General features: G+C 47.2%; 1 long non-coding RNA gene across 1 annotated transcript in view; it reads right to left on the bottom strand.

Moving 5' to 3' along the window:
- Nucleotides 1–6946: 6946 nt before the first annotated feature.
- LOC143988699 (uncharacterized) overlaps nucleotides 6947–13263 on the bottom strand; it is a 43218-nt gene continuing 36901 nt past the window's right edge. The window contains exon 11 of the long non-coding RNA XR_013276899.1: nucleotides 6947–6967. This is a non-coding gene — a long non-coding RNA (uncharacterized LOC143988699). The remainder of the gene's footprint in view (nucleotides 6968–13263) is intronic.

Here is a 13263-nt window from a genome sequence, read left to right as displayed (position 1 = left end):
TGCATAGGGCCATTCATGCCTATGAAGCAGCTGTATGCAGCACCTTTGGCTCTACCCACATGTCTTCACTGACAGCTGGCTCAGCCTGTGTTTCTGGGAGACTGAGCAAGCTGCCCCCCCCCCCCCCCCCCCAGCCCAGGGCTTTAGTGAGCATTGAAGGGGCAGAGCAGAGAACTGACAGTCACCAGCTCTTTGCTCAGAGCAGATGGGAGAACTGAGCTTTCAGTGGTGTTTAGTCGCTCAGTACAAAGGCAGCAGGGGACAGATACAGCATTGGTGAGTATGCAATGTTTTTGTGAACCCTGAAACTTTTCTTTTAATGCACGCATCTGCCATTGCACTGGTTCCAGTGAAGGTGACCAGTAAGCTAAATCAACTCTGTTTGTCTTGTTGCCCCCAACCCCCTTCCCATGTTGACATCAAACTTACACTGTATTCACCACAAGACCATTTGATTAAATTCTAGCCAAGGAAATTGGCAGTATCCATGAAATCAGTAAGGGACATAGACATGGGCACTCAATGTAATAGAAGGATTGCCATATTACATATACTTTTACTAACCTGTTACATTGTTTGTAGTTGCTGTGGAATAATTCAATAAATTAATTAGTTAAAGAATGACTATTGTAAAGATCTTCACACACACAAACACACACTACACACTTAAAGCCAAACGCCCCACACATGTGAGCATGTAACCAACACATGTGGGCCCTGGACAGGGCAGAAGGCCGGGTGAAATGGACCTGTATACAGGAGGAACCAGTTGTAGGCATTCTGTCCCTTAAGGGGGTGGGGACTAGGGCAGATTGATTTACGTCACCTTGTTCTGAACGAGGTGACGAGAGAGATGACTGCAAGGAGCTGCATGTGCTTTCACTGGTGATAATGGCGGATCATCCACTTTATGTGATAGACTATGTATGTCAAATGGTTTCAGAATGTACAGTATGTCCTAGTGATGTGACTGTCTTGCCATTCCCTGAACAACATCGGGAATGAATTTAGGAAAAACTGCTTTGAAGATCTACACACCACACTTGTATAACTTGGGCGTGCTATTTATGTCCCCAAAGACGTAGTCAAAGTACAAAGGACATACGAAGCATGGCCTAAGTAATAATTTAATGAAAGAGTAAATGAAACGGTAATGCCTTGTACACAGGGTCGGACATACTGATGACAAAATCCGCCTGACTTTTTCCGATGGATTTTGCCCAAAACTTGTCTTGTACACACATGGTCGCACAAAGTTGTCAGAAAATCCGATCGTTCAGAACGAGGAGATGTAAACCAAATATGTCGGGACTATAAATGGGCCAGTAGCCAATAGCTTTCGTCTCTTAATTTATTCTGAGCATGCGTGGCACTTTGTGTGTAGAATTTGTCTACACACGATCAGAATTTAAACAAATGGATTTTGTTGTTGGAAAATTTTAGATCCAGCTCTCAAACTTAATTTGTCGGAAACTCAGACGGAAAAGTTAGATGGAGCCCACACACGATCGGAATTTCCAACAACACATTCTGATCGCACATTTTCCGTCTGAAAGTCCAACTGTGTGTACAGGGCATAAGTCTACACACAAACGGCTGAGGCCGCGTACACACGGGCGGATTGTCTGTCCAACTTAGTCCGCTGAACCGTGTTTCAGCGGACAATCCGCTCGTGTGTGGGCTTCAGCGGACTTTTTCAGCGGACAGTCCGACAGACTTTGTCTTTCGGAATTTCCATAATTTTGTCCGCTGAAACTTGGTTTTGTCCGTCCAAACTTGGTTTCAGCGGACAGTCCACTCGTGTGTAGGCAAGTTGGACGGACTAAGTATGGCGCATGCTCAGAAAGGGTTTACACGGCCGAAGGTTGCATTGCAGTGTATTGGACGTCGTTTTTCTAGTCCCGTCGTACGTGCTGTACACGTCATCGCGCACGTTTTCAGCGGACTGTCTGTTCATCGTGTGTGGTCAAGTCCGTTCATTCAAAAGTTGAATGGACTGTCTGTCGGATTGTCTGACGGACTTAGTTGGGCAGACAATCCGCCCGTGTGTACCCCCTTAGATATTATATGGGCACATTTTTAAACAAGATCTAAGATTCACTAACCTGTTACATTCATTGTTGTTACTGAGAAATAATTGAATAAATAAATTCATATTATGGACTACACACATACCTAATCTGATATAAAAGATTACTAGACATGTGCAGAGTAAAATATTTCGTTTCGGAATTTCGTTTTCGTCTGAAAACTTAATTTATTTAGTTACTCCCGAAATTCGTTTTTATTTATTTTGTTTTTCGTTCAAAAATTGCATTCGTCCGAAAATCCACATGAATTACGGTCGAATCTGTCTTTGAAGGCTTATGGTGTCTGTCGAATGTATAAAGAAGATTCGACGGAGCTAGTATATAGCATACTTTAGAACCCTATTAAAGTCTATGGGACTCCAACGTTCAAAATCTAAAGTGCTAATTTTAAAGGCTAATTTGCAAGTTACTGTCCTAAAAAGTGTTTGGGGACCCGGGTCCTGCCCCAGGGGACATGTATCAATGCAAAAAAAAGTTTTAAAAACGGCCGTTTTTTCGGGAGCAGTGATTTTAATAATGATTAAAGTGAAACAATAAAAGTGTAATATTCCTTTAAATTTCGTAGGGGGGGGGGTTGTCTATAGTATGCCTGTGAAGGGGCGCATGTTTCCCGTGCTTAGAATTGTCCCTGCACAAAGTGTCATTTATGCAGGAAAAAAAGTCCTTTAAAATCACTCGCAGCTATTATGAATTGTCGGCTCCCGTAATACAGAGAACATTCATTGAAAGTCATTGATAAAAAAAAAAATAAATAATTAAAAAAAAAAGCGTGGGGGTCCCCCAAATTCAATTACCAGGCCCTTCAGGTCTGGTATGGATATTAAGGAGAACCCTGCCTCAAATTTAAGAAAAAATTTGACGTGGGGTTCCCCCTAAATATCCATAACCAGACCCTTCAGGTCTGGTATGGATATTAAGGGGAACCCCGCATCAAATTAAAAAAAAAATTGACGTGGGGTTCCCCCTAAAAATCCATACCAGACCCTTTATCCGAGCACGCAACCTGGCAGGCCGCAGGAAAAGAGGGGGGGACGAGAGAGCGGCCCCCCCTCCCTCCTGAACCGTACCAGGCCACATGCCCTCAACATTGGGAGGATGCTTTGGGGGTCCGTGACCCCTCAAAGCACCTTGTCCCCATGTTGATGAGGACAAGGGCCTCATCCCCACAACCCTGGCCGGTGGTTGTGGAGGTCTGCGGGCGGGGGGCTTATCAGAATCTGGAAGCCCCCTTTAACAAGGGGACCCCCAGATCCCAGCCCCCCCCTGTTTAAAATGGTAAGGGGGTACAAAAGTACCCCTACCATTTCACAAAGAAAGTGTAAAAAATGTTTAAATAAAACAAACACACTTTTTAAAAATTCCTTTATTAAAAATAAAAAAAAAGATTCCAGCGGCGGTAATCCACTCTTGCTATCCAGCGACGGACGGTCATCTCTCCAGCGATGTCTAATGTCATCCAGCGCAGCGCAGCATCCTTCTTCTGTCTCCTCCACGGAGACACTGCAGGCATTCCGGCGGATGACGTTTCTTATATACGGAGGGCGGGGCCACCTGTCACCTGACCCCGCCCCCCTCTGACGCAAGGGGAAACCCGGGGTTCCCCGTGACGTATGGGTGACCCCGCCCCCCTCTGATGTAACGGAAACCTGCCTGTGTTACATCAGAGGGGTGCGGGTCACCCCTACGTCACAGGGAACCCCGGGTTTCCCCTTGCGTCAGAGGGGGGCGGGGTCAGGTGACGGGTGGCCCCGCCCTCCGTATATAAGAAACGTCATCCGCCGGAATCCTTGCAGTGTCTCCTCCACGGAGACAGAAGGACGGAGGATTCGCTGCGCTGGATGACATGAGACATCGCTGGAGAGATGATCGTCCGTCGCTGGATAGCAAGAGTGGATTACCGCCGCTGGAATCTTTTTTTAATTTTTAATAAAGGAATTTTTCAAAAGTGTGTTTGTTTTATTTAACCATTTTTTACACTTTCTTTGTGAAATGGTAGGGGTACTTTTGTACCCCCTTACCATTTCAAACAGGGGGGGGGCCGGGATCTGGGGGTCCCCTTGTTAAAGGGGGCTTCCAGATTCTGATAAGCCCCCCGCCCACAGACCTCCACAACCACCGGCCAGGGTTGTGGGGATGAGGCCCTTGTCCTCATCAACATGGGGACAAGGTGCTTTGAGGGGTCACGGACCCCCAAAGCATCCTCCCAATGTTGAGGGCATGTGGCCTGGTACGGTTCAGGAGGGAGGGGGGGCCGCTCTCTCGTCCCCCCCTCTTTTCCTGCGGCCTGCCAGGTTGCGTGCTCGGATAAAGGGTCTGGTATGGATTTTTAGGGGGAACCCCACGTCAAATTTTTTTTAAATTTGATGCGGGGTTCCCCTTAATATCCATACCAGACCTGAAGGGTCTGGTTATGGATATTTAGGGGGAACCCCACGTCAAATTTTTTCTTAAATTTGAGGCAGGGTTCCCCTTAATATCCATACCAGACCTGAAGGGCCTGGTAATTGAATTTGGGGGACCCCCACGCTTTTTTTTTTATTTATTTATTTATTTTTTTATCAATGACTTTCAATGAGTGTTCTCTGTATTACGGGAGCCGACAATTCATAATAGCTGCGAGTGATTTTAAAGGACTTTTTTTCCTGCATAAATGACACTTTGTGCAGGGACAATTCTAAGCACGGGAAACATGCGCCCCTTCACAGGCATACTATAGACAACCCCCCCCTACGAAATTTAAAGGAATATTACACTTTTATTGTTTCACTTTAATCATTATTAAAATCACTGCTCCCGAAAAAACGGCAGTTTTTAAAACTTTTTTTTGCATTGATACATGTCCCCTGGGGCAGGACCCGGGTCCCCAAACACTTTTTAGGACAGTAACTTGCAGAATCTTTTCTCTCTGTCAAATCTTTTTTCTCTGTCGAATATTTTCTCTATATAATCTTGGACTAATAGAGGTAAGGTTAAGCACATTCGACCACAGGTTCTATAGACACAGATTGTTGTCAGAGTCATGTCGAATCTCCTATTCTATATCGAACTGTTGTAACAATGAAAACGAAAATAAAGCATTTATTTATGTCGGATCTTTCGTTTTTCGGATTTTGTGCTTTCGTTATCGTTTGTCAAAACGAAAACGAAAATAGCTGAAATTCGGACGAAAATGCATTCGGACGAAAACGAATGCACATGTCTAAAGATTACCATATTACATACAGTTTTAAAACAGACTGAAAAGCATTACTAACCTGTAACATTGTTTGTAGTTGTAGTGGCTGTGAAATAAATAGATAAATAAATTATAATTTAAAGAGTGAGTATTGTAACAAACTATAGAAACACACCCAGAGTAATCACTACTCTCCTTCCAAGCTCCCCTTCCCCTGTGGACTTGTTCTCCTTCCCAACCGGGTCACTTTTGTCTTCCTTATTGGTCACTTTCACTGTATGCATTTTTTTTCAAAACCCCGAACTTCTCTTTTAATTCATGGTCCAGTGATATTTCATTGCACTGGTTCCAGTGAAGGTGACCAGTAAGTTAAATCAATCCTGTCTTGCTGCCTCTCCCTCGACAAAGTTGACATCACCAAACTTAGAAAATTAGCAGTGTCTATGAAATCAGTACGGGACATGGGCACTCAATATAATAGAAAGAATAACATATTACATATAATTTTACTAACCCTTTTACATTGTTTGTAGTTGCTGTGGAATAATTAAATAGATTAATGAGTTAGAGAATGAGTTAGAGATCTACACACACACACACACACTACACACTTAAAGCCAAACACCCCACACCTGTGAGCATATAACCAACACACATGGGCCCCGGACAGGGCAGGAGGCCAGGTGGAGTGGACCTGTATACAGGAGGTACTAGCTGTAGACATTCTGTCCCTTAAGGAGGTGGGGGCTAGGGCAGATTCCAAAAGGCCTATTAGGCCAGGCTGGAGATCCCTGTATAAGGTTGCTTCCCTGGAGGGTTTTTCCCAGGAGAGGTATACCCATCTAGGAGATATCTACACAGAGCACAATCTTGTGAGTACTGCTGACCATTGGCAGAGGAGAGACATGATTGTGAGGAGCTGCATGTGATTACTTCAGATTGGCCAGGAGCAGGGCAGAGGGGTTGGCCTCAGCAGGTGGGCTTGTATTCTGGCAGGGCTGAAGCAGGAGTAGAACCTTGTGCAAGGGTGCCAAAATTAGGCACCACAAAGCCTCTCTTACATGCTGACACATGCACACAACTGTTTCATTTTTTTAAAACTAGACCCCAAAGTGTGCCACCGTAGTGCTTGATGGTGAAAAGTTTATTATACCACACCTTTTCACATACATAGGGGGGATTGTAAGAGATGAATTGTAAGTGCTTTATGAGCTGAGTAAGATAACTTTAACTATAAACTTTCTACTTGTGATGTTCCTTCAAAGCCCTGTGCCGCGGTCCTTGACTCCCACGCACATGCGCGGGAGTGACGTAATCGTGGCGTGGCCAATCAGACGGCTGGAGCATGTGCCCCGGAAGGAAGACAGGGTGAAGATGGAAGCCCTTTCAGCATTGACAGCGTGCCACAAGAGGGCTTCGTTCTAAGGTAAGTATTTCATAATGTGCTAGTGTACCATGCATACTAGTACATTATGCCTTTACCTTGCAGGGTTTAAAAAATTTAAAATTGTGTGCGTTACTACCGCTTTAATGAAAATGAAAAATATACTAACTTGTGCAGTTTTTGTGAGAGGATTGAATAAATGAATAATTTTTTTTTAAGAACATGAGCATTCTGAAGATCTACACACACTCACACAGATATTATACAGGTATCCTTTTAAATATTAAATGTATTAACCTGTTACGTTTGCTGTGGTTCCTGTGGAATAAATAAATAAATCTATGAATTCAGGAAAAACTCCTCTGAAGATCTTCACACCACACTTTTGTAACTTGGGAGTGCTATGTATGCCCCCAAAGTAGTCAAAGTACACAGGACATACTTAGCATGCCTTTGTAATAATTGAATGAAAAAATTCATGAATTAATTAAAGTCTACTCACAAATAGTGATGGACGAACTTCCGACGGGACGTTTCGCGAACGCGAAATGCGAACGGACCCAAACGTTCGCGAAACCGACCGTTCGCCGCGGGCCCCATTGACTTCAATGGGAGGCGAACTTTGCAAACCTTCATGTCGAATTTGCGGCCACGTGGTAATTATTAGGGGGTAAAACGTAGTCCCACCATCTGGACAATGACATAATACATGTATGAGGTGAATTTGGGATCGATAACTACAAGCATTTTTATTTTATTTGGGAAATTGTTCTAACAATTCAGGACTATGGAGCTAATGAAGGCAATGGAGGAGAGGGAAGGTCAGGGACCAGGGTAGGCAAAGAAGAGGGTGCAGGAGATGATCACCAGCAGCGTGACATACCGGAATGACACATGCACCGTGATAGAGGCATCTGACAGCAGCACCGTAATACAGAGCACTGACAGCAGCACCGTGACATACAGCGCTGACAGCAGCACCGTGACATACAGCGCTGACAGCAGCACCGTGACATACAGCGCTGACAGCAGCACCGTGACATACAGCGCTGACAGCAGCACCGTGACATACAGCGCTGACAGCAGCACCGTGACATACAGCGCTGACAGCAGCACCGTGACATACAGCGCTGACAGCAGCACCGTGACATACAGCGCTGACAGCAGCACCGTGACATACAGCGCTGACAGCAGCACCGTGACATACAGCGCTGACAGCAGCACCGTAAGCAGCCCCAGGAGGAAGTCAGCACAGCACAGGGATGGTGTGATCCCCTCATAATAAGAACCCCCAGGAGGAAGTCAGCACAGCACAGGGATAGTGTGATCCCTTCATAATAAGAACCCCCAGGAGGAAGTCAGCACAGCACAGGGATATCATAAGCAGCCCCAGTAGAAATATGACACCGCTCAACCTCTTCAAAGAGGAGGGTAGGGGCATATAGTACGGTGTGCTTTTTTGGGTCAAGGAAGTGAGCCAAATGAATTAAGAAGGTCTGTGTGCTTGATTAAAAAAATAGTTTATAGACATATACATGGTCTACTGGTCACATGTGTTGAATTCCTCCGAGATCCATGCCTCATTCATTTTTAGAAATGTGAGGTAGTTAACACTGTGGTGAGCTAGGCGAGTACGCTTATCGGTCACAATCCCCCCTGCTGCGCTGAACGTCCTTTCGGACAGGACACTGGATGAGGGGCAAGCCAACAGTTCGATTGCAAATTGGGCAAGCTCTGGGCAGAGGTCAAGCCTGCCCACCCAGTAGTCTAGGGGTTCATCACTCCTCAGAGCGTCCACATCGGCCGTTAACCCAATGTAGTCGGACACCTGACGGTCTAGGCGTTCCCTGATGCTGGATCCGGATGACACCTGTCGATGGGTCGGCTGAAAGAATGACCTCATATCCGAAGTCACCAACACATCTTCAAACCGGCCTCTTCTTGCAGGCGCTGTTGGATTGGTACCCGCAAATCCTTCTCTGGGAGTGGGAATTGCTCCTCTGCCAGCGCACGCAAAAGCAGAATGCAGCATTTCTCGAAGCAAGGCCTGGAAGTGCTGCATTCTGACAGCCCTCTGCGACGGCGGTAACATTTCCGCCATTTTGTGTTTGTACCGGGGGTCTAAGTACGTTGCCACCCAGTACTGGTCCTTGACCCTCATGCTTTTTATACGGGGGTCCCTATTAAAACACTGGAGCATGAAGGCCCCCATTTGCACTAAAGTGGAAGCGGTGTGGTGGCCTGGCTCCTGCTCATCATCCAGGATAATGTCGTCCTCTTCATTCTCCTCTCCCCATCCTCGCACAACAGGGATCCCAGAAAGGTTTAAAGCATGCTCTTCTTGCTCCTGCTCATCCGCCCCGGCACCATCCTCCTCTGACTCCTCATCAGACTCCTGTTGTTGACTTGTCTCAGATAGAGTAGCCCCCCCTGGGAATTCATCCAGCATTGCGACTTCCTCATCTTCCCGCTCCTGCTCCTCCACAGCCTGATCAATGACACGACGCAATGCACGCTCCAGAAAGAAGGCATAAGGTACCATGTCACTGATGGCGCCATGGCTGCGACTGACCAGTTTGGTGATCTCCTCAAATGGCCGCAGAAGTCTGCATGTGTCGCGCATGAGCAGCCACTGGCGCGGTGAAAAAAAACCCAGCTCCCCAGAACCGTTTCTTTCGCAGAGTTCATACAGGTAGACGTTAACTGCACGTTTCTGCTGGAGCAGCCTATCAAGCATATAGAAGGTTGAGTTCCATCGCGTCGGGCAATCGCAAATAAGACGTCTGACCGGCAGATGGTGTCGCCGCTGAATGTCAGCAAGGCGAGCCATGGCCGTGTAAGATCTTCTGAAATGGGCCGAGATTTTCCTTGCCTGCCGCAAGATGTCCTGGACCCCAGGGTATTTGACAAGGAATCGCTGCACGACCAAGTTTAAGACGTGTGCCATGCACGGCACGTGCGTGATTTTGCCCTGTTTCAATGCGCTAAGCAGATTGGCACCGTTGTCACACACCACTTTACCAACTGTCAAATTGAGCGGTGTTAGCCACTCATCTGCCTGTGAACGCAAAGCTGAAAGGAGTGCCGGGCCAGTGTGGCTCTTTGCTTCCAGGCACAACAGACGCAGCACGGCATGGCAACGTCTCACCTGGCATGTGGAATAGGTTCTGGGGAGCTTGGGCGGTGCAGTGGAAGAGACGCTAGCAGCGGAAAAGGAGGAGGCAGCTGAGGAGGAGAGGGAGGAGGATGGAGTAGGAGGAGGAGAAGAAGAGTCAGGCCTGCATGCAATCCGTGGCGGTAAAACCAAATCTACACGGGTGCCACGGGTTACATGCTTGACGGCCGTCAGAAGGTTCACCCAGTGGGCAGTAAAACTGATATACCTTCCCTGCCCGTGTTTGCTAGACCACGTGTCTGTGGTCAGATGTATCTTGGCACCGACACTGTGTGCCAGAGATACATTCACTTGCCGCTGAACATGGCCATATAGCTCTGGGATGCCCTTCTCTGAGAAATACTTCCTTCCTGGGACCTTCCATTGTGGTGTTCCAATGGCCACAAATTTGCGAAAGGCCTCCGAGTCCACCAGTTTATATGGCAGTAGTTGGCGGGCTATGAGTTCTGACAAGCCAGCCGCCAACCGTTGGGCAAGAGGGTTATCCGGCATCATCATTTTTTTACGCTCAAACATTAGGCCCACGGAAGCCTGCCTTTTTGCAGAAAAATGTGAGCTTGGCGTGATGGAAGGTGGAGTGGAGGACAATTGTGAGGAGAGAGGAGAAGGAGAAGTAGAAGACGAGGCTGGACGGTGAGAGCCTGCAGTGTGGCTTTGTGTGTTCCGTTGCTCCCACTGGGCTCGGTGATGGCTGCTCATGTGCCTTCTTAAGGCGGTCGTCCCTAGGTGAGTATTGGGCTTACCGCGACTAACGCGTTGACTGCAAAGATTGCAGATGGCAACGCTATTGTCAGCAGCGGACACGTTAAAAAAAGCCCACACTGCGGAGCCATGTGCCGGTGTCCTGGGAGCGCCAGATGTGACCGTACATGGTCGATGACTCGCTCCTGATACATTTGCAGTCTGCTTTGTCCCTGCTGTGCAATGTAAGTCATTGCTGCTTCTCCTCCCTATCTGCTGGTCCATATCTCCCTCTGAACTCCCCTCCTCTTCCTCTCTTGTGGGCACCCACGTGACATCACTAGACACGTCATCATCAACGTCACCTTCCCCACCGCTATAAGTAGAGATCTCGGAGTAGGCAGCAACACCGGGGACCAACCTCCTCCTTGGGCTGATCTGGGTACTGGCGTCAGACTGCTGAGTAGCGCTTGTTGCTACCTCCTCTTCCTGATCCAATACCAAGAGTGGCTGCGCATCAGAAATGTCCTCTTGATATGGATCGGAAAATAATTCCAGTGACTCAAGCGGAAGGTATGTGGTGGTGGTGGTGGTGGTCGTGTTGTTGGTGGTAGTGTCTTTGGGGGTGCACATAGCAGAGAGTGAAGAAGAGGGTGCAGATCGAGAGGATGAGGAGGGTGCAGAAGAGTAAGGCTGAGCGAGCCACTCAACCAAGTCTGGTGCATCCTTTAAAGTAATTGAACGCACCTTCTGCAACTTCCCACTTTGGCTCAAGCCTGTTGCTCCTGCCCTACCCCTACCACCCCTGCGGAAGGGCCTGCCTCTTCCTCTGCATGTCATTTTTTAAATGACCCTGTGACAAAACTCTTAGTCCCTATACCGCTGAAGGACTGCTGCAGTATAGGTGAGCGGTCAGCAGTGGTGCACGTCAACCCTATCTATTGTGGACCTATAGCGGTCCTTACAGAACAGCAGACTGTACCGCACTCAAGCCTATGTACCGTAGCACCCTATACCAAGTTACCAGTCCTTATAAGAACTTTTGTGGACCAAGCAGGTTGTGTATTAGTGTTTAGCAGACTGTACGTCAGTCCCTATACCGCTGAAGGACTGCTGCAGTATAGGGCAGCGGTCAGCAGTGGTGCACGTCAACCCTATCTATTGTGGACCGATAGCGGTCCTTACAGAACAGCAGACTGTACCGCACTCAAGCCTATGTACCGTAGCACCCTATACCAAGTTACCAGTCCTTATAAGAACTTTTGTGGAACAAGCAGGTTGTGTGTTAGTGATTAGCAGACTGTACGTCAGTCCCTATACCGCTGAAGGACTGCTGCAGTATAGGGCAGCGGTCAGCAGTGGTGCACGTCAACCCTATCTATTGTGGACCGATAGCGGTCCTTACAGAACAGCAGACTGTACCGCACTCAAGCCTATGTACCGTAGCACCCTATACCAAGTTACCAGTCCTTATAAGAACTTTTGTGGAACAAGCAGGTTGTGTGTTAGTGATTAGCAGACTGTACGTCAGTCCCTATACCGCTGAAGGACTGCTGCAGTATAGGGCAGCGGTCAGCAGTGGTGCACGTCAACCCTATCTATTGTGGACCGATAGCGGTCCTTACAGAACAGCAGACTGTACCGCACTCAAGCCTATGTACCGTAGCACCCTATACCAAGTTACCAGTCCTTATAAGAACTTTTGTGGAACAAGCAGGTTGTGTGTTAGTGATTAGCAGACTGTACGTCAGTCCCTATACCGCTGAAGGACTGCTGCAGTATAGGGCAGCGGTCAGCAGTGGTGCACGTCAACCCTATCTATTGTGGACCGATAGCGGTCCTTACAGAACAGCAGACTGTACCGCACTCAAGCCTATGTACCGTAGCACCCTATACCAAGTTACCAGTCCTTATAAGAACTTTTGTGGAACAAGTGAGTTGTGAATGTTTAGCAGACTGCAGCAGAAGGGCAGCAGTCAAGTATAATATCCTTTCTATATTTGGAAGAAAGAATATTATACATGTACAAGCCTATTACTGTACCACTGATACCAGTCCTGAAAAGAACCTTTGTGGAACTAATAATAACAGCAAGTCTTTAAAATTACCCTCACTGCCTGACAACACTGCTTCCTTCCTGTCCCTATACAAATTGGCAAAAAAAGAGAACGATTAGTGGTTACTGGAACAGCTCTTTTGTGGACCTTGATAGTAACAGCTAATGATGATGATGATGATGATGATGATGAAAGACTAATCTGGCTGTCCCTGTAGCATACACCGTCCTTTCCCTTTCTCTAAACTAACAAAAGACACTCAGGCTGCTGCAAGAATCAGCAGCACAGCAAACCTATCAACACCTAACACCTATACCAGTCCTGAAAAGAACTTTTGTGTACCAAATAGCTAGTGGTTTATCTCTCCCTACTCCACACAGGAACCTGTCCCTATCTTAACAGAAGAAAGAATGTAAAATGGCCACCGGATCGGGTGTATTTATAGGTTAGGGGGAATGTACAAGTGTCCATGTGCTGTCATGTCTCAATTGGCTGTCCTGTATCACATGATAAACGTGTCACCAAAGGTTAAAGTTCTTGTATACATTAAACACGTAAGTCCGCCGCGGCGAACGACGGAAAAAGGCGTTCGAACGTGCGGACCGCGAATGTCGGAAATTCGCCGCGAAACGACCGCCGGGCGAACCGTTCGGCCATCACTACTCACAAATGGCTTAGATATTATATGGGTACATTTTTAA

The sequence above is a fragment of the Lithobates pipiens genome, unplaced genomic scaffold (genome assembly GCF_037356315.1).
Source record: "Lithobates pipiens isolate NorthernLeopardFrog02 unplaced genomic scaffold, aLitPip1_a1.2 Scaffold_1, whole genome shotgun sequence".
Taxonomy (NCBI): Eukaryota; Metazoa; Chordata; class Amphibia; order Anura; family Ranidae; genus Lithobates; species Lithobates pipiens.
Note: the sequence above shows the minus strand (reverse complement) of the source record. Positions and strands in the feature narration are given on the sequence as shown.